This window comes from Bidens hawaiensis, unplaced genomic scaffold, assembly GCF_021521415.1.
Source record: "Bidens hawaiensis isolate Kalapana, Puna unplaced genomic scaffold, B.hawaiensis_p1.1 tig00011186_1, whole genome shotgun sequence".
Lineage (NCBI taxonomy): Eukaryota > Viridiplantae > Streptophyta > Magnoliopsida > Asterales > Asteraceae > Bidens > Bidens hawaiensis.
The window spans coordinates 456,794-479,571 of NW_027491868.1; the positions used below are offsets into that span (position 1 = coordinate 456,794).

A 22,778-nucleotide genomic window follows, 5' to 3' on the forward strand; every position below is an offset into this window, starting at 1 on the left:
CTGTTTAAGGAGGGAAGACTTGTAACATCCCAAATATTATAATGTTAAAATATAATATTAATTAAAGATTTCGTTAAGTTGTCGTGTGTTAAATAAATATTTTAATATTAAGTAAAGAAAGTTACGTTTAGCGATCTCGCGTTAATAATTAATTAATATTAAATAAAGAAAGGATCATGGACTTAGATTAATTAAGGTGAGTTAAAAGGGGAATGTGGTTAGAGTCCATGGGCTTAAAGGGGTATAAATACTCCCTTAAACTATTCCAAAACCCTAACTCTCATTCCATCCTTTCCATAATCTCTACACACACTCCAAACACACACACCTTCCTTATTATACATAAACGGCCAAGAGAGAAAGAAAGAGATCCGAGGCCAAATCAAGCTAACTATTACTAGATCTTCTATATACAAGTTAGATCCAAGATTTAAGATCATAACCAAGCCAAGCGACAACAAACGAACACGAAAAGGTATGTTCTTGATCCTTAAAGATTACGTTTTCGTTAACGTTTAACTTTGAAACTTGAAAGATAAAGTTGGAAACTTGATGATAAAATGGAACTTAACGAACTCAAAATGGAAACGACTCGTTTAAAAGAAACCCTAGATCTAGTTTTAAACGTTTAAGGTTTAAAGGTCCAAACTTTATGATTTCCCGAGTCAAGTCTTACCCGGAAATGGCCACAAGGGCGTTTAAGGGGGTAAGATGGCGTCGAGTTAAAGTTATATATGCTAAATGATGATGATGATAATAATAATAATAACAAAAATGGACGACCAGTGGGTGAGATAAACTCACAACCACCATCGCATACATACAAACCGATTGCAAACACCAGACTCGAATACAATTGTACATACCTATACTTAGTCAATTTTGCACCATACATATTCGCATACAATCAGAAAGTCGATTACAATACTTAGCATATGGACACTCGCATACAATCCGAACACCGATTACAATTGAACTCGCATACAGCGACAATCTCATACAAATGACTCGAGTAGATCTACTAGACTCGATTACAATTGAGCCTCGCCTAACCCGATTACAATACGTACTCGCATACAACTGAGTCCGAAATTCGATTACAATTGGACACACAAACCTGAAAAATCGATTACACGGAACTCGAACACAATAGACTCGATTACACCATGATTCGTTTACAATACAGATGTCGCATACAAATCGGCGTCGATTACGATTGAACAAATCGATTCCATTAACCCCAATCAACTCGAATACATTGTAATCGAAACCCATATGAGCTCGATTACAATACCCACATTCCATTTCACCAAATCGATCACAGTTAGGACCCTCCTTCATGATCGATTTCTTTAAACTCGTTTCCTTGGACGGCTGCGTGAAAAACAAAGAATTGAAGGAGGAATACGAAGACCAGAGGGTTAAAGGAGTTCGGGTTGGCTCACTCGGCCCAGTTGTGAGCTCTGGGCCCATAACAGCTTGAAACCTGTTTTTGGGTCTGGCCCATATGTTAATAAACCAAAGATTAAGCCCAATAAATATAATGAACCAACATAACCTAGTTAACCCCGGTTAACACAGTTAATCAAGTTAGAGAGTTGAACTCGAGTGCATATACTTGTAAAGACATAACCGCTTACATAAGGTTATACATGGAAATCCACGTGCATAGGGTAACCCGTGTGTCGAATACATACACATACACATATATGATTGTAAACACACCTGACGGTGTACGAGGAAGGACGAGAACTCAATAAAGAAAAGAAAGAGAGAAAAGAATATTCAAATAATGGAAAACCTATTACCTTAAGATCTAAAATAAAATCTAAGTAAATGCAATCTATACGAACCATTAGATTACACTAGACTTAGCTATTTTGGCTAAGATCATATAGGACGAATTTTAACACGTGTGATCTATAAACAGTTAGCAGAGCTCAACTAAAGAAAGGATTAACGATTAACGGAGAAAGGAACAGGATCCAGGTGAGTTTCTAGCCCCATTCCTTGTTATGTTTTCGGGGCTGTGTGCATACTCGATGTGATTTGTTAATACAGTTATCCTAAGTGATAAGTGTATGCCCTATGTGATATATGTGAACAGTATGAATGATTGCTTGTCGGCACGTGAACGATTTTCGGATATTGCACGTACTGTCAAGCTATAGTTATGAGTATGAATGCTATGTATAATGTATGAATGATTGCTTGTCGGTACGTGAACGATCTTCGGATATTGCACGTACTATCAAGTTATAATTATGAATATGAATGCTATGTATAATGTATGAATGATAGGTATGTATGTTATGAATGAATGTAAGAGATAGAAAGGTAGAAAAGGGACTGGACCCTAATAATATCCAAGGCAGAAAAGGGACCGAGCCCTTTAATAATCTCGAGGCAGAAAAGGGACTGGACCCTAATAATATCCAAGGCAGAAAAGGGACCGAGCCCTTTAATAATCTCGAGGCAGAAAAGGGACTGGACCCTAATAATATCCAAGGCAGAAAAAGAGACCGGACCCTAATAATATTCGAGGCAGAATAGAATAATATAAAGTAGAAATTTGAATAAAGTATGAAGGTAAGTATATATATATATACTATGAATGAAGTATGGAAGTATGAATGAAAGTATGTAAGTATGTATGTAATGTATGTAATGTGATCAACTAGAACTCACTCAGCGTAGCTGACTTTTAGTATGCACGCAGATGAGTATGATGAGATAGCTCGCTTGAGGGGAACACGTGGCATTGAATAAGAGGCTGACATCGGAAGACTCGAGACGTTATGTTTCATATTATGATATTTTGAAAGACAAGATGTTTATTTTCAGACAAGTTAGGGATTAATGAAATGTTTTATGAATGTTTTTATATTCCGCGTACGTTTTTATTAACTCTGATGATTAGAACTATATTGATGAGTAAATCCAACGCCCAAATGTGAGGTACCGGTAATGGGGCCTTACAAAACAGTTACAAACTCTACTCGACAAGTTGGGTGTTTGTAACCTTCACACTCCAACTTGAGGGGAAATAAAGAAGCCAATGATTTTGCCTTAACTCATTGCCTTATATTATGGGATTCTTTTAACCAAAATATCCCTTGATTTATGCTTGCCTTGTTTATGCATTCTCCTTGTATAGATTGTTATTGTTAGCCTATATATGTTGATGTAATTCTCTTCTGTTAACATAACAAAAGATATAGAAATAATATTTCATCTGATATCAATTCTTTTACAGTGGAGTACCCACCACTATAATCATGATTCCTATGCCACGTGTGGATCATCTGCATTGGATTCCTTCCGAGGTTGATGCTGCACTCAACCGTTCTATTTTGCTTCCTTTTTTTTCGCAAGCAAGTTTGTCGGTGTTCTGGAGTTCACCGCCAATACTAATTTTGCTGACTCTCTTGTAGATGTGATTAATAACCTAAAGGTATTATATATCATGTCCTTTTAAACAATTTTTTGTATATGTGTTTTAGCTCATTGCTACTTATTATTATTGTCTTTGCAGAAAGCTGGTCTGTATGTGTTCCCTGTACAAAAAGACCGTACACCCTACAAGGTACAAGGTAAATAAATCTGCTTTTCCATTCTTTGTAAGAAATTTCATGAATGTTTGCTTTTAATTAAAACAGAATATAAACGGCATCCAACATGCCAAGGACGAGATCAACAACGCACTAAATGTCGTTTGTCGATCACGTAACGTAGCTCTAGCTAATGCGTGGATTGCTTGTCCAGATACAAGACGCCTGCCATTTTCATCTTGTCTGGAAAATAATACACAGCATACGCTCAAATTGACCGGTTGTATTTTTGATGTAACGAACCATGGATACGCAAGTCATCAAACATTGTTTGATGCAATTCCCTCAGATCTTGCTCTTGCGACACTTCAAGATCATAGATCACGCTGTGCTAGTCACCTTTACCCTGAGACGCTAATCGGTTGGAATGCTACTTTTTTGCCTAAAAGTAGGGCACTTGCAATATGCTTGAGGAGTAAGGACACCGGTGATTTTGATTATGCACTTGAATTCATATGGTCCCAAACCATAGACACATACGATGGTTTAAAGTATCTTGACTCTGTGGCGGGCATACTCTTAACTTTAAAAGAGTGTTTGCCAAGATTCAAGTTTGCTTCCGGTGTAGAACTATGTGACAAATTGACTCTTAATTTTATTAGTGAGACCAGTAGATTAGTTCAAACTTGGGATTATTATCCGGTTAAGCTGGTTTTTAGAAAAAGAACATCGCCTATGCTGGCAGAAGCTGCAAAAAACCTTCACGGTAGTAGTATAATCTTTTATTTTACAATCACAGTTTGTTTTTAAAACTTCAATACCAGATGTTTCTTTTACTACAGTCTACACTTTCATATTTGTATCGTTTTAAGAGATTTCCTTTTTTGATATTGTGTTAAAGGCCCCGAATCCGCGTACCCCCCAATATCAAAGAGGAGCAAGGCAAATGATTCATCCATTATTCTAATTAACACATATGAAGAGGAGACGGGCAGCCTACTGGAATGTACCCCGACCTTGGCGATAGAAGCAGACTATGGATATGGTATGCTCAATTTCTGTATCCCTGTTTCGCAAACTACCTTTGCAACTCTTAAGAAAGAAATCAGTATGAAGTTGAGGTTGAGTGTCGGGACTTTTAGGCTCACATACCTTGATGAAGACGAAGATTGGATATTATTTCATACTGAGCGGGATCTGCTTCTTTGTATCGAGGATATGGTTAAATGTTTCAGATGTTCAACAATTCAACTGCGTGTGCTACCATTGCTATCTCCATGACCAATGTGAGGCTACTTTGGAATAATGAATGCGTTGAATTGTTTTCTTTATTTATTTTCAGTTGGCATGAAACAAATGCGTAATTATTATGTATTAGTATCCCGGTTTTGAATTATGTTTCTTATGGACTGTGCATGAAAACTCAGCAGCAAATGATTTGACTTTATGAAGTAAAAATTCAATTATGTTTTTTGATAATTGGTTCCAATGCAATAAGCATTTTATGATTGAAGTAACTCTTTCTAATGTGGAAATGTGAGAATGATAGTTACTGATGTATAAAACATGCTGTCAAGCTCAGTTCCAAAAGCAACTTGAATATTGATCAAATCCAATGCTGAACATTTAAGAAATAAAAGGAAGTTACATTTGAATCTGATTATTATGAACTAAAATATTAAACTGCTAAAGACTAGTGTTGAAACCTTATAACTCAAGACCCTCCTCCAAAAGATGTCTTTTAGGATCTCACCGAATACATGGATCATTTGCCGGGTAAGTGCATTATTGCTTAAAGAACTTAGAATGTAATTACTGTTAAACCTTAGACAAGTGAATCAAGAACACCAAACACGATATTGCATAAAACGTTTATGCGACTCTTTTTATTAATAAGAAAAACGAGCAAACTACTTTCTACTCTCTCTACTTTTCTCTACTACCTACAAAAGAAAACTAATGATGGGTTTATATAGCACCCACAATTCTAATCCTACTCAAACTAGGAAACCTAATCATACTCGACTTCTAATTTATTTATTAATAAATAAAATATAACTATGACACCAAGTTATTCAACTTGGTCCCTGAACTTTGGATCTCCACCAAACCGCCCCTTGAGATCTTCCGTACCACCCTTATACTTTTCGTATTAATCATTCGGGTCCTTCAAGTTGGTATTGCACCAAGTTTTACACTCCCTCTCAATGCTAACTTCCATTGTTCCTCCAAGATCTTTCACACCTTGTAACACTCTCACCTCCAAGATCTTTCACACAATCAGGTTTAGGTTTCTTTTTCTGGTTTATAAATAAGCTAGTTTCGAGATTACCACTATTTAGAACTGCATCACCCGGTTTCAGATCGGAACAACTTTTGCTTTCTTAACTTCATGACCAACTATCATGGTACTCAAAGCAATTCTTTCATCCTCGCTAGATGCATGCTCCCTCTCGAACTTAACTCCTTCATTCGGTTGTTCATTCGAGTGTTCGTTCAGATCACCCGAACTTTGCATGAACATCATGCAAACTCCAACATCAATTTTGTTGGTTTGTTGATTTTTAACGTTTTTTATTCCACCATGACCACCCGTAACATGAGACGTGACTACCTCCTCGTGCACTTCATTCAACACGATTTCTTTCTCGTCTTGTTCGGCTACTATCACGGTTACTTCTTGATCAACCGTACTTTCTTCTTTAACCACAGTTTCCTCATCATCTAGATTCAAAATAAAAATAGATGATTCCAAGGTTACCTTCAATTGATTCGACTTTGGCACTACTTCTTGACTTGTCCACCAACAGAAGCCTTCTTCAAACCATTCATCTACCAGGTTCGGTTTGAATTCGGTATCAACTGTATTTTCCTTGAACCTCGGCCATATTAGCCTCCACATCCCACGGTTCTTCTTCTTTAACAACAGTTGCATAACCTTCCTCCTTAGGTTCTCGACAGTATTTTGCCATATGCCCTTTTTGTCCGCAGTTATGACACCTAAAAGGAAACTGTTTTGATTGGTACCTTGATTCCTTGTCTCGGTTCTCTTCGTCCGATGAATCTTCTTCAGAGTTGTCATCTCTTCTCTTTCGGTTCCATTCTTTGTTCTTCGGTCGTTCAAGTTTCTCGTTCTCCTGGTACTTACTTACTCTTGCCTTTCTCGCCATAACGGTTCTTATTTTTGTTGAACCGATGCTTCTCCTTCCTTCCGACATACAAGGCTTTACTCTCAGTTTTAATTGACACATCGGCTAACTTCTTTGCTAAGGCTTCTTGTCCGGCAAGAATATTCTCGAACTCGGTTATACTCGGTTGGGCCGCCCACCCTTGAATAGCGGTAACAAAACTACGATACTCCGGCCTTAAACCGTGGATGAGTATCCGCTTCATACGAGCATCGCTAACACGAGATTGTGGATCGAGTTCTCCAATCTCGCGACACAAATTCTTGACCTTGCGAAAATATTGTGCGATCGGAAGATCTTCTTGGGAAACCGTCATCAACTCACCTTCGACTAGTTGCAATCCAGCATCGTTCTTCTTCGTGAATAAGGTCTCCATCGTATCCCACGCTTGCTTTGGGTATTCGAGATCTTGAATAGGATCAAGAACATCATCATCCACCGTTGTCTTGATGATAAACATCGCTCGGCCCGCTTTCACCTATCACTTTCCGATACTACCGTTAATATCATTCGCAGGTTGTCTTGTCTCGGTACCGTTCGTTACATGCCAAAGATCTTGACCTTGAAGATACGATTTAATGCACGTTGACCATTGTTTGTAGTTACTCTGGTTCAACTTTTTGATTCCTCCTACAACTTGGAGTTCTGCCATTATTTCGGATTTGAGATAACTTTTATGCTACGATCAGACCTTTACTGCTCAAGTCCCACGTAACACCTGAGCTTGTTTCGATAAATTATATAACAGCCAACAAAGATGCCTTTGGTTCGAACCTTGGTTGACGACTTGACGTACGGAAAAGTCAAAACAACACCAAAACAAATAATTTGTTTGGTAGTGGTAATGGCAAGTGAATCCACCGTTGTCTTGATGATAAACATCGCTCGGCCCGCTTTCACCTATCACTTTCCGATACTACCGTTAATATCGTTCGCAGGTTGTCTTGTCTCAGTACCGTTCGTTACATGCCAAAGATCTTGACCTTGAAGATACGATTTAATGCACGTTGACCATTGTTTGTAGTTACTCTGGTTCAACTTTTTGATTCCTCCTACAACTTGGAGTTCCGCCATTATTTCGGATTTGAGATAACTTTTATGCTACGATCAGACCTTTACTGCTCAAGTCCCACGTAACACCTGAGCTTGTTTCGATAAATTATATAACAGCCAACAAAGATGCCTTTGGTTCGAACCTTGGTTGACGACTTGACGTACGGAAAAGTCAAAACAACACCAAAACAAATAATTTGTTTGGTAGTGGTAATGGCAAGTGAAACCTTAGACAAGTGAATCAAGAACACAAAACACGATATTGCATTAAACGTTTATGGGACTCTTTTTATTAATAAGAAAAACGAGCAAACTACTTTCTACTCTCTCTACTTTTCTCTACTACCTACAAAAGAAAACTAATTATGGGTTTATATAGCACCCACAATTCTAATCTTACTCAAACTAGGAAACATAATCATACTCGAGTTCTAATTTATTTATTAATAAATAAAATATAACTATGACAACAAGTTATTCAACTTGGTCCCTGAACTTTGGATCTCCACCAAACCGCCCCTTGAGATCTTCCGTACCACCCTTATACTTTTCGTATTAATCATTCGGGTTCTGTATTGCACCAAGTTTTACAATTACTAGATGGTTGGATTCAAGTCTCCCTGTTGGGAGATCATCTTCTTCAGAAAACATACAGTTTTCCAAGATACGAACGAACCTATTATCTATTCTATTGTCACTTTTTTTTATTGAGGTATGCCAATAGAAACAGTATGATTAACATTAGTTGGGTTGAGTGGCTTGAATCTGTGAAGAGGTAGGTCCCAGCAGAGCCCAGTTGGACCCGCAAGACTCACCTTGAACAGGGACGTCTGCGCAACGACCAACTGCTCCAGCAGGACCCACCATGCTCAGAGAACCTTACGCGCAGTACGCCAGCTGTACCCGCAGGGAAAGCCTCCCAATGGTGAAGTACCCCGCCTGTTCCCGCAGCTGCGGATACAAGCCATCAGGGAAGGCTACCCTCACTAACAGCAAGGCTACACGCACAAGGCATTAGCTACTTCAGTAGTCACATGAAGGAATGAGCAAGGCAGGAATACTCCCGCCTAAATGAGCCAGTCCGTATGCTTCTGGAAGATCTTTCGTACTATACCTACTAAGGTATGGGCGGAACAGACAATTTGACCAGAACAGCCCATGAACCAATCACAGGGTGACAGCTCACCGACAACAATACGAGGAGGAGCACCCTCTAGTACTGTTTGTCACTATTAGCCGCTGCCTACTCACCAACCCTTACGATGGGACGTGCGCAGCGTACAGTTGGTGGAACAGTGCGTAGCCGGCAGTAAAGGAACAGTGTACAGCCGACCTTTACTGTTGGCCGTAGCCTATCCACCAACCAGCATGGCCTGTGCATAGTCCACTGTTGGTGGAACAGGAATACTATTCAGCCGGCTGTACCTTCTAGGAAACCTACCTTCGGCTATAAATACTCCAACACCTTGGAATGGTAAGGACATCATCTGATATCTCATCTTATCTAGCAATCTCTTAATATACACTTATATTCAGAGCAATCTAGTCTGATTCTCACGCCGGAGGGTGGTCACAAGGAGGAACCCCCCCTTCTCAGTGACGAGCTTACGGTGTCTGTTTTGCAGGTCATCTGAAGAACAATCTTCTCTGCTAAACCTCATCCTCGTGGGAAACATTACTTAACCCCCAGATTATCTATAATCTGCCCAGGGTTCACTTAGTGTTTCTTCAATCTACTAATACAATTTTAAATTTATATGCTTCGGCTAGCTTCTTGCTACCCACAGTTTATTTACTTTATAAATTACAGCCGTTAAAAGAAATAATACATGATCAATTTTGAAGAAGAAATTGTGAAAATCACAGTAATGCACATGTTGGTTAAACTGTCGAGATTATGTTACCATACAACTGTTTTTCTTTCTCGCAGACTCGCAGTTTATCTGTTTTCTCGTGTAATCATACGATGGAAAATAATTAAACATAAAAATGCAATAACAAACATTCCCAAGTTTGACATTTGGTCAAGAAAGTTGAACCAATTTAGACGTCCACTTTACACAAAATTGATCTATATCTAGATTAATTCACAAAATACTAGGGTCTTTTCATGTTCATGAACAAGATAAGCAATGCTAATTAAACTATGTTAAGTTACAGTCATGGCAATAGCATTTGACTTTCACCGGGATTTAAGTGAAGAGCCACCAGAAATCGACTTTTTCGCACTAAAATCTGAAAATCATTTAACAAAAAAGAGAGTTTAGTAACAATTTGCACACAAATGCAATGACAATTGACATTGATCTCTCTTTAGTGAGAAGATACAAGTTTGAAGCTAACTGTTCTCACTAAAATCTGAAAATCATTTAACAAAAAAGAGAGTTTAGTAACAATTTGCACACAAATGCAATGACAATTGACATTGATCTCTCTTTAGTGAGAAGATACAAGTTTGAAGCTAACTGTTCTCCTTAAATTTGAAATGAGGTTTTAGAATTATATGAAAACTATATTAATTAGACTTTTATAAGATGTGTTACAATCATAAGTACAAAAATGATGGGATTGAGTAAATCATGTGTAAAGACTTAAGATTCCATTTCACATGTGAATTTGGGTTATGCTTTATCTCTAACGGGTCAAACGAGAAAGTCATAAAATACACTTTAACTTTTTTTAGAGCATGGACAGAAGTGCTTACGGGTCAACCTAAATCAACTTGACCCCTTTCGAACGATACCAAAAAGGCAAAAACACCCCGTTTGGACCCATAACCCAGCTCATCCATTTTTCCACCTCTACTATAAAACAAAAGTAATTAACATACTTGATGCAATACGCGAGACCCCCTTGGTTAACAAAGGTCTAGTAGGTGCTATTAGCCCCTGCCTTTGTGCAGACGGAGTGGTCTGCATCGGTTTCCATGAAGAAGACGCGGGCTTTTGTGGTGGTTTTGGAAGTTTAGCAGGTACAATGGGCCTGAAACCATTAGACCAAAAATCAAGTAGATACTCAAATAAATAAGCAACAAAAGTATACCTGGCAAAACAGGTGGGCCGGGTCGGGAAGAGTAAAATGGCCAGAACAGGCAGTTTCAAATACTGATCGTTTTTGGTTCGGGTGAAAATAGGTTTTAACAAAATAGGTACATGTCAAAACGGGCTGTTTTTAAAAAAAAGTTATAGGGGCTTACTTCTGTTGGTGGTCAATATGGGCTTTTGCACTTTCAGGAAACAACTCAACGACACTACTCATTGACCCGTCAGTCTCGGTTCCCATTGAAAGAGCATCATCACTTAATTTCCCTTCAGAATCTGCATCCTCTAAACCCAAAAGCCCGATATCATCGTTAAACTCTGAACAGTTATCAATATCAGAAGCAGCTTTCGGCCCAGGATTTAAGCTTCCATCACATGATAGAGTACTGTTGGGCCTCAGTGCAACATTCTCAGCACTTGGGCTTTTTCTGAGGCTTAACAGTGCTATCTCTTCATCCTTTTTAGTCAATGCATCTTTTAGATTAGTCACCTACATTAGGTAACACAAGTTCAGGTTAAAAGGGGTAGCTTTTAGTTGATGTCAATACAAGTCGGGTCGAGATGGGCTAACCTGCAAGCCCTTTTTGCTCGATGTCAACAAATTACGAGTGATTAATATGTTACTCATGGCTAGAAAAACAATATTATTACAATAATCAGTTCTTGTAAAACGGGTCTGGTCAGGTTGGGTTGACCCGTAAGTGCTTTTTGTCTGTTCTTTAAAAATTACGAATATTTAAAATGTTATCATGGTGAGAACAACATTATTACAACAATAATTTCATGTAAATACAGGTCGAGTCTGGTCGGGTTGAGTTAACCCATTAGCCCTTTTGCCCATTCTCTAAAAATAGATATGAATAATTAATATGTTAATCATGGTTAGAAAAACATTATTATTGCAATAAGAATCTAAACCGTTGAACAGAAAATCCTCGCACAAGTTTCAACACGTTTGATATGCATTTAGCTAACTTTTTTTATTTGACCCGTTTGAAATAAACCACCACTCAATTCGGGCCGTTTGGATTAACCCACAAAAACTAATACCTGTTCCATGAGCTCTCGAACGCCCCTGCCCTCTTTGTTACTGCGGGCCGCACCTAACTCAACACCAGAAACTCGTTCAGCAAACTTCAGGGTACTTATAGTTTCGGAAAACGATTCCACCTCAGGATTTAGTTGCACAAACATTAGAGTTTTTGCTTGACCCCCTATAACATGCACCAAAAAAGATAACAATAAATAAACTAAAACGGGCCAAGGGCAGATAAAAAATACGGGTCAATATAAAACATTGCAAAGTACCTAAAGAGCTTTGCAAAACTTGTGTAAGTTTACTGTTTCTGTAGGGTACATGTTGACTTTTTTGTGCAAGTGCAAAGATAACATCACCGAGGGCCGATAAAGATTTGTTAATATGTTGAGCTTCTCTTAATCTTTCACCGGTTGCTTCGGATCGATCAACTCGTTCACTTCCCGCAAGATCAACCAAATGCAAGTTACCATGCAAAACCGCCTTGGTTTCAAGATCGATTCCACGGATATGAATGGTTAAAACACTGAATCATAGAATATTTGAATAAACGTTAGACGCGTTAAAAAAATGAATAAAAAAAATTTCTATTAAAAGACCATGAAAGCACAACCTGTGGGACCGACTGCTTCTTTCGTTTAATGCGGTGGCACCTACAGCCCGGTTCATTAACCCAACGTTCATTAACTCAAGTACGTCTGCAGTTGACGTAACCGGGTGCATGCTGGCATCGGGAACCGCTAACCCGTTCGGTAGTGTCGAGTTCCATTATCCCAAGTGTGTGAAAGTCAAGGTTAAATTTTGAAGATACAATAATACTAACAAATATAAGAAAATATAATATAAGTTTAGAATTAAAGGATATCTTTTTTGAGTGTTATCACTCGACAACAGATCACGAACTTGCTCGTTATAGATTTCAACCATTTGCACCCCGATTTCATATTCAAAAGAGCTTCTCCTAATTTGCGAGAGATGAAATAGATCATTTAAGGCGCGATAGTTGACCCCCCAATATTCTGGAGATGATACACTAGGCCCGGTCTATGAACCCAAAGGAAAAAAAGTCAAAATTTGTTAATTAACAATTCAACATCCAACAAAACACGCGGAAAAGAAAACAATCAGGTTTTGGGTTGTCAAATCCATCACCTTATAAATAAGAGCCGTGTTTTGGTTGACCTATTTAGTCAAACGGGTCATGTTCCGAATTCAGGTTTACTTGTTTAACCCATTCAATTAAAGAAAATAACCCGTTTAGCTAAACAAATCAACCCACCAACCTGTTTTACATGTTTTCAACTTGATTACAACCCATTTTCAACTAATCAACCTGTTTGACTCGTTTAGAAAATGGGCCGTGATTGGGTTGACCTATTTAGTTAAACGGGTCATTTTCGAAGTTCAAGTTGACCTGTTTAATTCGTTCAATTAAGCAGGCCGACGTCCGACGCATTTAGAAAAACAAGTCAACCCACCAACCCGTTTGACATGTTTACAACTTGATTACAACCATTCAACCCGTTTGAATTGTCTCCATTCTCCAACCCTCCGGAAATGCGTTAAATAAGTCATGTTTAGGTTACACGATTTTAAGAGTGTCCAGTTGTCCACGTTAAGATGATATATTGGACACAACTATAATGTGTCGTGTTCGGGTTCAACATAAACAAAACTAACCATAGTATAAGTCTTCCCGGAGCCCGTTTGACCATATGCGAAGATGCACACGTTATATTCATCCAACACCGAGCGAAAGAGTGGTTGAGTATCTACAAAAACTTCCTCTGCAAGAACATAGTTATATACAAAATAAAAATCATAAAAATCATGTTGTTGTAGGGCTAAAGAACTTATTGAATTTACACATGCTCAAAATATAACATTACAGAAAGATTCTAGAAGATCAAACCTTGTGTTGCTATAGGGCTAAAATCCTTATTGAATTTGAACACGCGGTGACTTTCTTTTCCCATCTTTGCCGGATCTGTGATAACCAATTCGCCATTGTCGCCAATATACTCTATGGTTGTTTGTTTTTTACTTTGACCCTTCAGAAATGGCCTTATGCGACAATATACTCTAATATTTCCTGTTTAAATAAGAGAATAAATAAATAAATAAATAAATAACAATACTTTTATTAAGAGCACACATGTTTATAATATTTGCATTGTAATACCTTTTAAATCTTGAACTTCATTGTATAACTTCCGGTTTTCTATTAGAACCGTGTGGTAATTTTTTGCAGCATCTACAAGTCCCTGAATCTTCATTCCTATTCAAATTAATATACAAAGTGGTTAAAATCACTAGAGATATGAATTTCTGACACGACATGAACCTCACACGGAATTCACCGTTTGGGATTATAAACGACTTTTAGTGAGTTTTAGGTATATCCCACCAACAAGTTTAGCTAAATGGTCGTGTTCGAGTCAACTTGGCAAGTACGTGGGTTGACCCGTTTGTTTTTAGTTCCTTTTAAATGAATTTTATGTTATAAATTAAACCAATTGAGTATTTTATATACATTTGTAAATTTGGTTGCAAAATCTTAAATTTTTAAAAATTAATATGCAAAAAACTATTAAAAAACTCATGTTAAACGGGTCGTGTTCGTGTCAACCTACGAACATTCATATCGTGTTTGGGTTCATACATCTAACATGATTTTTGGGTTCATACGCCTTATATGATTTTCAGGTGCACTTCACATTGGACCCACCCATCAACGAACACGGCCTGGCCCGTTTAGCACCTAAGTTAGGAATAGCTAAAAATGTACCAAATTGATTAATTTCCTCATAGTAAATTTGTTGTGTCTTCAAAACTTCTTGCTTAATAGACTCAGAACCCATCCTCAATTCCTGAAAGTAACCAAATTAAAATACACAATTCAAACATGATTAAAATACACAATCCAAAATTAGTTGCATCATTAAAACATAAAACATTATTAAAAATAAGTCATTAAAATGCAACACAAACCTTTAAAGATCCAGACTGGAAATCCATAAACTTTTTGTAACCGCGTTCCTTCTTTTTCCATGTTAAAAACTTGGACTCGGTAAATCTTTCAAGTTCTTTCACTTTTTTTCTTGAATCATTGAGAAGATTTTCAAGATTTGTAATATTTTCCTCTAACTCGGATTTCATTTCCAAAGCATGTGTTTCAAGATGTAGACAACGGTTCTCGTATGTATCTCTTGATACCTCTAGTTCCTCATTTAATTTTGAAAGTTGTAAATTAAAGTCATTGTTTTCTTTTCTTAACCTAACTAATTCTACATCTTCAAGTTTTTTCTTCTCCTCTACCATAGTCTTCTCGGTCTGCAAAAAGACATTAACTTGATAATAAAAAGCAAAGGCATGTCGAACCATTCATATATTAATGGGCCGATTCAGGTTGTTTTTATCTCACTTGGTTCAACTAAAAAGTTTGGCTAAAAGGGGGAAGGGTCAGATGCGTTGGGTGTAAACGAGCCGGACAGCTCAGGAGCTACTTGTGATTAGCTCACTAAAAGCTCACATCAAGCCGAGCTCAAGCATCAAAGCTTGAGCTACATATATCAAACTTAACTAGGAAATATAAATATACATGCGTATACATATATTTTTCATTATTAAATAACAACAGAGTCCGAGCTTGAAAAACTACTTACGAGTCGAGCTCGAGCCTAGGCAAGCTTGGCTTGATTCGTTAACACACCCTACAAATGGGTCAAAAGTCATCCAGAATCTTTTTAATCATAGAACCTACTAAATTGTTTTATGCTACAATTTTGACTTTTATTGTGATAATACTGTTTTTATTCATAAATTCCTATTTAACACATTAATTTAAAATAAAAATCAAAAGGGGCAAAAAAGTGTTTGCTTGACAGCCCAGCCCAACCGGCTCGTTTAGACCCATATTAAAAAGGTAAAACGGCTTGTTTCAGCCCCAATGCACTTTGACCCATTACCTAACCCGGCCAGTCCATCTTGCCTAATTAATATTTGGCAACTAAAAAATGGTAATGAGTGCCAGAAAGATCAGAAAACACACCTTCATATGCTGGAGCTGATTCATAAGGATCTAGCAGAAATAATGAAAAAACAATTAGAGTAAAAACTAAATAATAAATAAATCAGTATGCCATCTTTGTTATAAATATTAGACAAGCTACCTTATTTTCTTCCGTGGCCCCGGTTACAAGAGTTTTGAACACTCTCATTTTCAGTTGATACTTGTCTTCACGAGTCTTACACAAATTGTTTTGCTGAACCCACAAAAATAATAAATAAATAAATAAATGAAACCGTCATTCGAATATTTGATAGTATTAAGTGGACGAAAAATAAAACTTTAAGGTTTACCTTCGTGAACTCTTCTACTTGTTTTAAACTCTGTTGCTCGATTAACTGAACAAGCTTTTTCAATACGCATGCAACTCTCTACACAATATAAGATTAATTTATTAAGTTATTTTAAAAAATGTGATATTAAAATCGTCAATAATATCATAACACGATAACTTCCTTACATCCGGTACATCCTCTTTCCTGTTCTCAATGCTGTCATCAAGAATCTTATGTACAATATGAAATAGTGACCGAGAAGATGCATTCTGAAAATAAAAGTTGCATAGAATTCAAGTTAAAGATATATAGAGCAACATGCACATTTTACAATCTTACAAAAGAAAAAAATAAAAGCAAGTAACCTGTAAATCGTTTAGTTTAGTCATTTCCGGCACATTAGCAGCAGGAAGATCCCCTAATTAGAACATTCAATACATTAAACAAAATAATTTAATATATCAAGGTTCATTTTTTTCAGTTATTAAATCTTTAATACTCAAATAACATATAACAGATACGCATGCAGATGTCGAAATAATACAAAAAGACAGTGTAGTGTTACCTTCAACTATACCTCTAGTGTCACCATTAATATTGTTGAATCCATTTACTTGCCCGTTTGCACTTTCATATCCGTTCGGGTGCATGTTGATGATAAATCAGCTGAAAACTTGGTTTCTTGAATGTATCTTTATAGTGCTGAAAATAGAAACATTTGTTTAAAAAACTAAAAATATAAAAAATAAAAAAGATAATAACTAATTGTGACAGTCTCCTCAAGTCATAACTGGATTTAAAGATATTAAGGTGCATCTTGGTTTATTATATTTGATCCACAATTAAAACCAAGCCCTAATTCCAATTTCATGTCACTTAAAGTACATTGCTAAACCCATATGCTAATTTCAACCAAATCTCAAAATAAATTAAAATTACAGCATTTCTTGATGGATCAAATAATATTAAAAACTAATAGCACAAGATGAAAAGAAAAGATAGCATACCTTAAGAAGTTCTTTAAGCGGAATCTTGAACTGAATACAACGATAGCATTTTGTTAAATTTGAAATCTTTAAACTGGTTTCTGCTGATTGAATGAGTACTGGATATGGAAAGAATGCTTGACTGAATGAGTACGGTATCTTTTTTGAATTTGTTTCTTTTACTTTTTTTCAAATTAATTAACTTGTTTTATAATTTATTATTGATTTTATATGTGTGTTATTTTGATTCAGTTCCCGCTTGTGGGTTTGTAATTGTAATTGTTTTGTTGGGGCTTTAAATGTTTGCTATTTATAGCTTATGTTACAATTATTCAAAGTTTTAAAACGTTAATTTGGTATGTTTTGAAATTTCAAATTTTAATTGCGAATAAATTTATGTTAATATTGCCTAAATTAAGTTTTGGATGACCATAACGTTCCGTTTTTGAATTTACTAGTGAATTGAGTTTTTATTTTATCTTGATGAGCACGTAAACGAGTTGATTCCAATGAGTTATTTAAGATAAGATTGATAAAATCTCGAATTAAGTTAAGTTTGAACGAGCTTAAACTTATATTGGAGTTATATTAATGAGCGAGCTCAGATTTCACATATTGTTTAGGCTCGTAAGCTAAATGGATTCTAGTAAGCTAAAATATATATTGATAGATAATTAAGCAAGTGATAAAAAATATACGTGTCGAGTTCAAACTTAAAAAAACTGCTCGTGAGCCAAGTTTGAGCATAGAAAGTAAGCTTCAAATGAGTTGAGTTCGAACTTGAGCTCTCTTGAGTTAAACGAGTCAAACTTAAGCTTAAACGAAACGAGCAATGGCTCGTCTCACTTGTCACGTGTGTCGTTATGGGTAGAAAAACTTTAAAAATTATTTCTATGGAACCACTAACTTTTAAGTGATATATAATATACTTGTTTGTTTGATTTAGTTTTCACTTCTTGATTTCTCTTAGATTTTGTTTATTTAAATTTTGTATTATAATTGTTATGATTTAAATAAGATAAGAATTTTTTTTTTATCTTTAAAAGTACAACATTCATTATTAACATACCTTATTTACATAAAATTTTTAATCAGTAACAAAAAAAAGAATATAATAAATAAGTCGAGCTCGGATCTATAAATATAGGCATGAGCCGAGCTTGAGCATTACACATAAAGCTTGAAATGATACACATTCAAGATTTCAAGCTCAAATTCTCCTAATTAAACAAGTTGAGTATAAAATTACTCTAGTTTATCATTAGCATAAACCGTGCGCATCTCTACTCATAACCTAATGGCGTGACACCTATTTGTTAGGCTATGTTCACTAAATGTTGGTTTTCTGTTCCACTTTGTTCATAAGATTTATTCACAAAAGATGGTTTTGTTGTTTTGTTTTTCATTAATTAATAGATAAGTTATGTTAACTTTTAATTGTTAAAAGTAGGCTCTTGCTTCACTTCATCATTCTATATGTAATATGTTAGAATCTAAACCGGTCATCGACTTATTAGATAGCAAAGTACTGATTGTAACTAACGAGTTATTTTTATAACATGTACTTATTGTGTTTATAAAGACTTTAATAAAACAAAAATCTAATATTTCTCTTAGATACAATATTAACAATAATGTGGGACAAATGAAAACTACGATTCATATCACGGGTATCCCGTATCCCAATGGCCAATAGCCATTTTAGTATTTTACCAACCGGAAGTCCACAAGTATGACTTGTCGGTTTTTGTGAACAATAATGTTTGAATTTTATCAACTATACCAAGGAGCTTAAAAGTGGAATCACTTAGAGTTAATGGTCATTTTCGTCCATGTGGTTTGCTACTTTCTCCACTTCAATCCAAATTTTGAAATTTTGTCAACTTAGTTCTCATAGTTTTAAATATTAGCCAATTACGTCTCATCCGTCTAACGGCATCCAGCTATGTCGTTAGTTTAAGGGTATTTTTGTCCTTCTCCTTTTTATATTGAGTTAATGGTCATTTTCGTCCCTATGGTTTGATACTTTTGCCACTTCAATCCAAAGTTTGAAAATTTGTCAGTTTAATTCAATTTTTTTGTCTATAACCGTGGAAAACATAATCCAAGCCCAAAACCATCGAGCAACCTCCAATATAAGTATGCATTTACTCTGTTGACAACATTAATCATACCCCCCCTCGTATTTAGTTTCTAGGCATTTCCTAAACTCTCCTCTTGGTGGAATTCAATGGTAAAGCGGTCCAGGTAATTCCCTGAAACCGAATGGTACAGAAAAAACTAAAAATCGTTTCTTTGATTAACGTATAATAGTTAACTTCGACCCAGATTTTCGTTAAGATATGTTAATCTCTAAACCCTAACTATTATGCATTCATCAAAGAAACGATTTTTAGTTTTTTTCGTACAATCCGTTTCAGGGAATTGCTTTGACCACTTTACCATTGAATTCCACCATGGAGGAGAGTTTAGGAACCGTCTAGAAACTAAATACGAGGGGAAGGGTTATGATTACTGTTGTCGACAGAGTAAATACAGACCTGTTTTGGTTTATGCTCAATGGTTTTGGGCTTGGATTATGCCCTTCCGGGTTATAGAAAAAAAATGAATTAAACTGAACATTAAATTGACAAATTTTCAAACTTTGGACTGAAGTGGCAAAAGTATCAAACCATAGGGACGAAAATGATCATTAACTCAAAATAAAAGGAAGAAAGACAAAAATACCCTTAAACTAACGGCATAGCTGGATGCCCTTAGACGGATGGGACGTAATTGGCTAATATTTAAAACTATGAGGACTAAATTGACAAAATTTCATACTTTGGACTGAAGTGGCGAAAGTAACAAACCACAGGGACGAAAATGACCATTAACTCTATCTATATTTATATAAATGTATAAATATCAGTATTATATTTTTATTAGATATTTAATTTTGGCTGTAGTTAGTTCTAAACTCAAGAAATCAAAATTAGATGCAAAAATTGTCAGTCATTATAATCAACTAGGATAGAGCCCGTGTGATACACGTGTGGTTAAAAAAATATAACAAAAAAATTAAATTTAATAGTATACATATAACATACCATACAAATTAATAAGATATAAATAATGATAAACTAAAATTTACAATTCATAAATATCTAAAAACCTCTTTAAATACAATATTAGATAGTGACCCGTGTAATTAGAAGAAATGTTAAGATCATTATATTTAAACATATTCAAATGTTAACTAATAACATACTAATAGGATATTTAACAAAGTTGTATATACATATATTCATTCATCTTGAATATTTCTGTAACTTATTTATTAGGATTTCCAAATATAATATAATTGATTGGCTTGATAAAATAGGACACTGCTTACATGATATCTACGTGGCATTCTATGTAGAGACCCTAAAATAGTACCATGTAAAAAAATCATTTTGCTTTAATAGTATAGTTAGATTAAACGATGTAACACTCTAGAAAAATTGATAAATTATGATTCTTAAGCTGTTTTTTTTTTCTTTTAAAAACTACAAAGGGCCGCCTTATATAAATTATTGACATGTAAAAGTTACTCGTTGAACATAGAAGATGCATACTAAAAATAACCCAAAACCATGGCTCTACCCACCCTTTAACTCGTATTTTCCTTTAATACTCATTTATGTCTACTTAATTGATCAAATTAAAATTATTACGTTCACTACTGTTAAGGTGCTGGCCAAAGGAACAACCACCGTTACGTAGACGACTTACAATTTATAAGAAAATGTTAAAACTACACATGTTTGTCTTCGATCTTGTATTTACCCATAAAAGGCAGAGTAGCTTTATGTCATCCACAATCCACAATCTTGTTTGGAGAAGTGTTAAAATTGTTGCACACTTATTGTTTCTCACCTTTCAAATGCCTCAACTTGTATACGAAAGATGGATTAATTAATTTTTGTTGTAATATACGTCTATCCATGAACATTTAAAATTTAGTTGGGATCAAGGTTAGTTATGATTTTTTAGTTCATACGTTCTTCATTTTTGTCTTTCTTACTCCTCAGTTCACATATGTTAAATTGTCATTTTCAGTTTATTAGATGACTATCGAATAACCAATCTGACCAACACGACTATGGTGGGTTTAGTTCTGTAAAGTGTTAACGGTTATATATCATAAGTTTTAGCGGGGAATGTTAGACATGTTTTAGTTTATATGTAATTTGTATATTTTTATTTTAGATTAATTTAGGAAGGTTAGTAGTTTTTCATGGAAAAAACCATTTTTGGAATATATATATATATACTAGTTTTTATCCCCCGTATTACGGGGGTTGTTTTATATTATTTGTTCTAATATTTATTTATTTATTGAATTTATATTTTTTATTGTATAAAAGTTAGTAATATACTTATGTTTGATGATAAATTGTTTCACAAATGAATGAGATGTTATAACCCGGTTTAAAAGCTATATGGTTTTGATAAGACCCAAGACCCGTTTATTTCTTTTATAATAAAATTGGTTTTTTAATTATAAATAATATTTATGAAAGTTAATAGTATATCTATGGTTTGATGAGACCCAAGACCCGTTTATTTTTTTTACTATAAAATTGGTTTTTTAATTTAAATAATATATATCATTTTTAAATAAATAAGGTATTAATTTTTAGTATATCCTATTTTATAGGATTTTTACATCAATAATTTGGTGAGAATAATTTTTAATTTAATGAGATGTTATAACCCGTTTAAGGAATATCTGGGTTTGGTAAGACTCATACCCATGAATTCGGGTCAAATGCATGAGAAGCCTCCATTTAAAAATCAAGCAAATCTGATGACTCCAAAAAAAGGGAGAGCGACCACATCGCGACACGTAGGATTTTTATGTCTTCGTTTATATATATTATAGATTATGATCATATTTAACTTTTTATTTATTATAATTACTAGGTTATAAACCCGTGTGATACACGGGATTGGATACAAAAAGGCGAAACTTAACAATATTAATTATGTTTAACATACATTGCAAAAACAGGCCTTCAAATATAGGTTACAAATATATGTTAAGTCCAAATTTATTACAAATGCCCTATTCATCGATTTTGACTATATCTTCAGCATGGTCTTTTGAGGACAATAAAATGCATTATAAACTGCAGAAAACGGCTGTAAATAATTCGATAGTTAGCACACATACCTATTTAATAAAAACATACATTTGCATACTAAACACACTTAACTATCTATAAGAAGTAAAAACGTTCTAACCAAAAAGTGTTTCAAGTCACCAAAGCAAAAGAACACATAACAAAACGCAGGAGATCAAAAGTTGATAATGATAAAAGTACTTCCGAATTAGTCTCACAAGTATTTGTCAATGATCAACTCAAAACACAATCATTATCATCATCATCATCATCATCATCATCATCATCATCATCATCATCATCATCATCAGTATATCCCACCAATAGCAATGCTATGGTAAGGTCTGAGGAGGGTAAGATGTAGACAGCCTTACCTCTATCCCATAGGGATAGAGAGGCTGCTTCCGGTGAGACCCCCGGCTCGATAGT

General features: G+C 35.2%; 1 long non-coding RNA gene and 1 pseudogene across 2 annotated transcripts; one reads left to right on the forward strand and one right to left on the reverse strand.

The window, feature by feature from the left end:
• Positions 1 to 3,263: 3,263 nt before the first annotated feature.
• Positions 3,264 to 3,745, forward strand: LOC143537370 (uncharacterized). Its single transcript, XR_013136046.1, has 3 exons — positions 3,264 to 3,454; positions 3,536 to 3,586; positions 3,660 to 3,745. It is a non-coding gene; the product is annotated as an uncharacterized LOC143537370 (long non-coding RNA).
• A 6,058-nt stretch (positions 3,746 to 9,803) lies between these two features.
• LOC143537407 (kinesin-like protein KIN-14J) lies at positions 9,804 to 16,875 on the reverse strand (annotated as a pseudogene). The gene is made up of 18 exons (XR_013136052.1): positions 16,779 to 16,875; positions 16,579 to 16,631; positions 16,399 to 16,482; positions 16,232 to 16,309; positions 16,042 to 16,134; positions 15,921 to 15,950; positions 14,861 to 15,202; positions 14,658 to 14,739; positions 14,052 to 14,147; positions 13,782 to 13,961; positions 13,550 to 13,656; positions 12,734 to 12,913; positions 12,483 to 12,646; positions 12,142 to 12,395; positions 11,884 to 12,047; positions 10,989 to 11,323; positions 10,623 to 10,774; positions 9,804 to 10,027 (listed from the first exon to the last, which is right to left on the reverse strand). The product of XR_013136052.1 is annotated as a kinesin-like protein KIN-14J (transcript).
• Between the last annotated feature and the right edge of the window lie 5,903 nt (positions 16,876 to 22,778).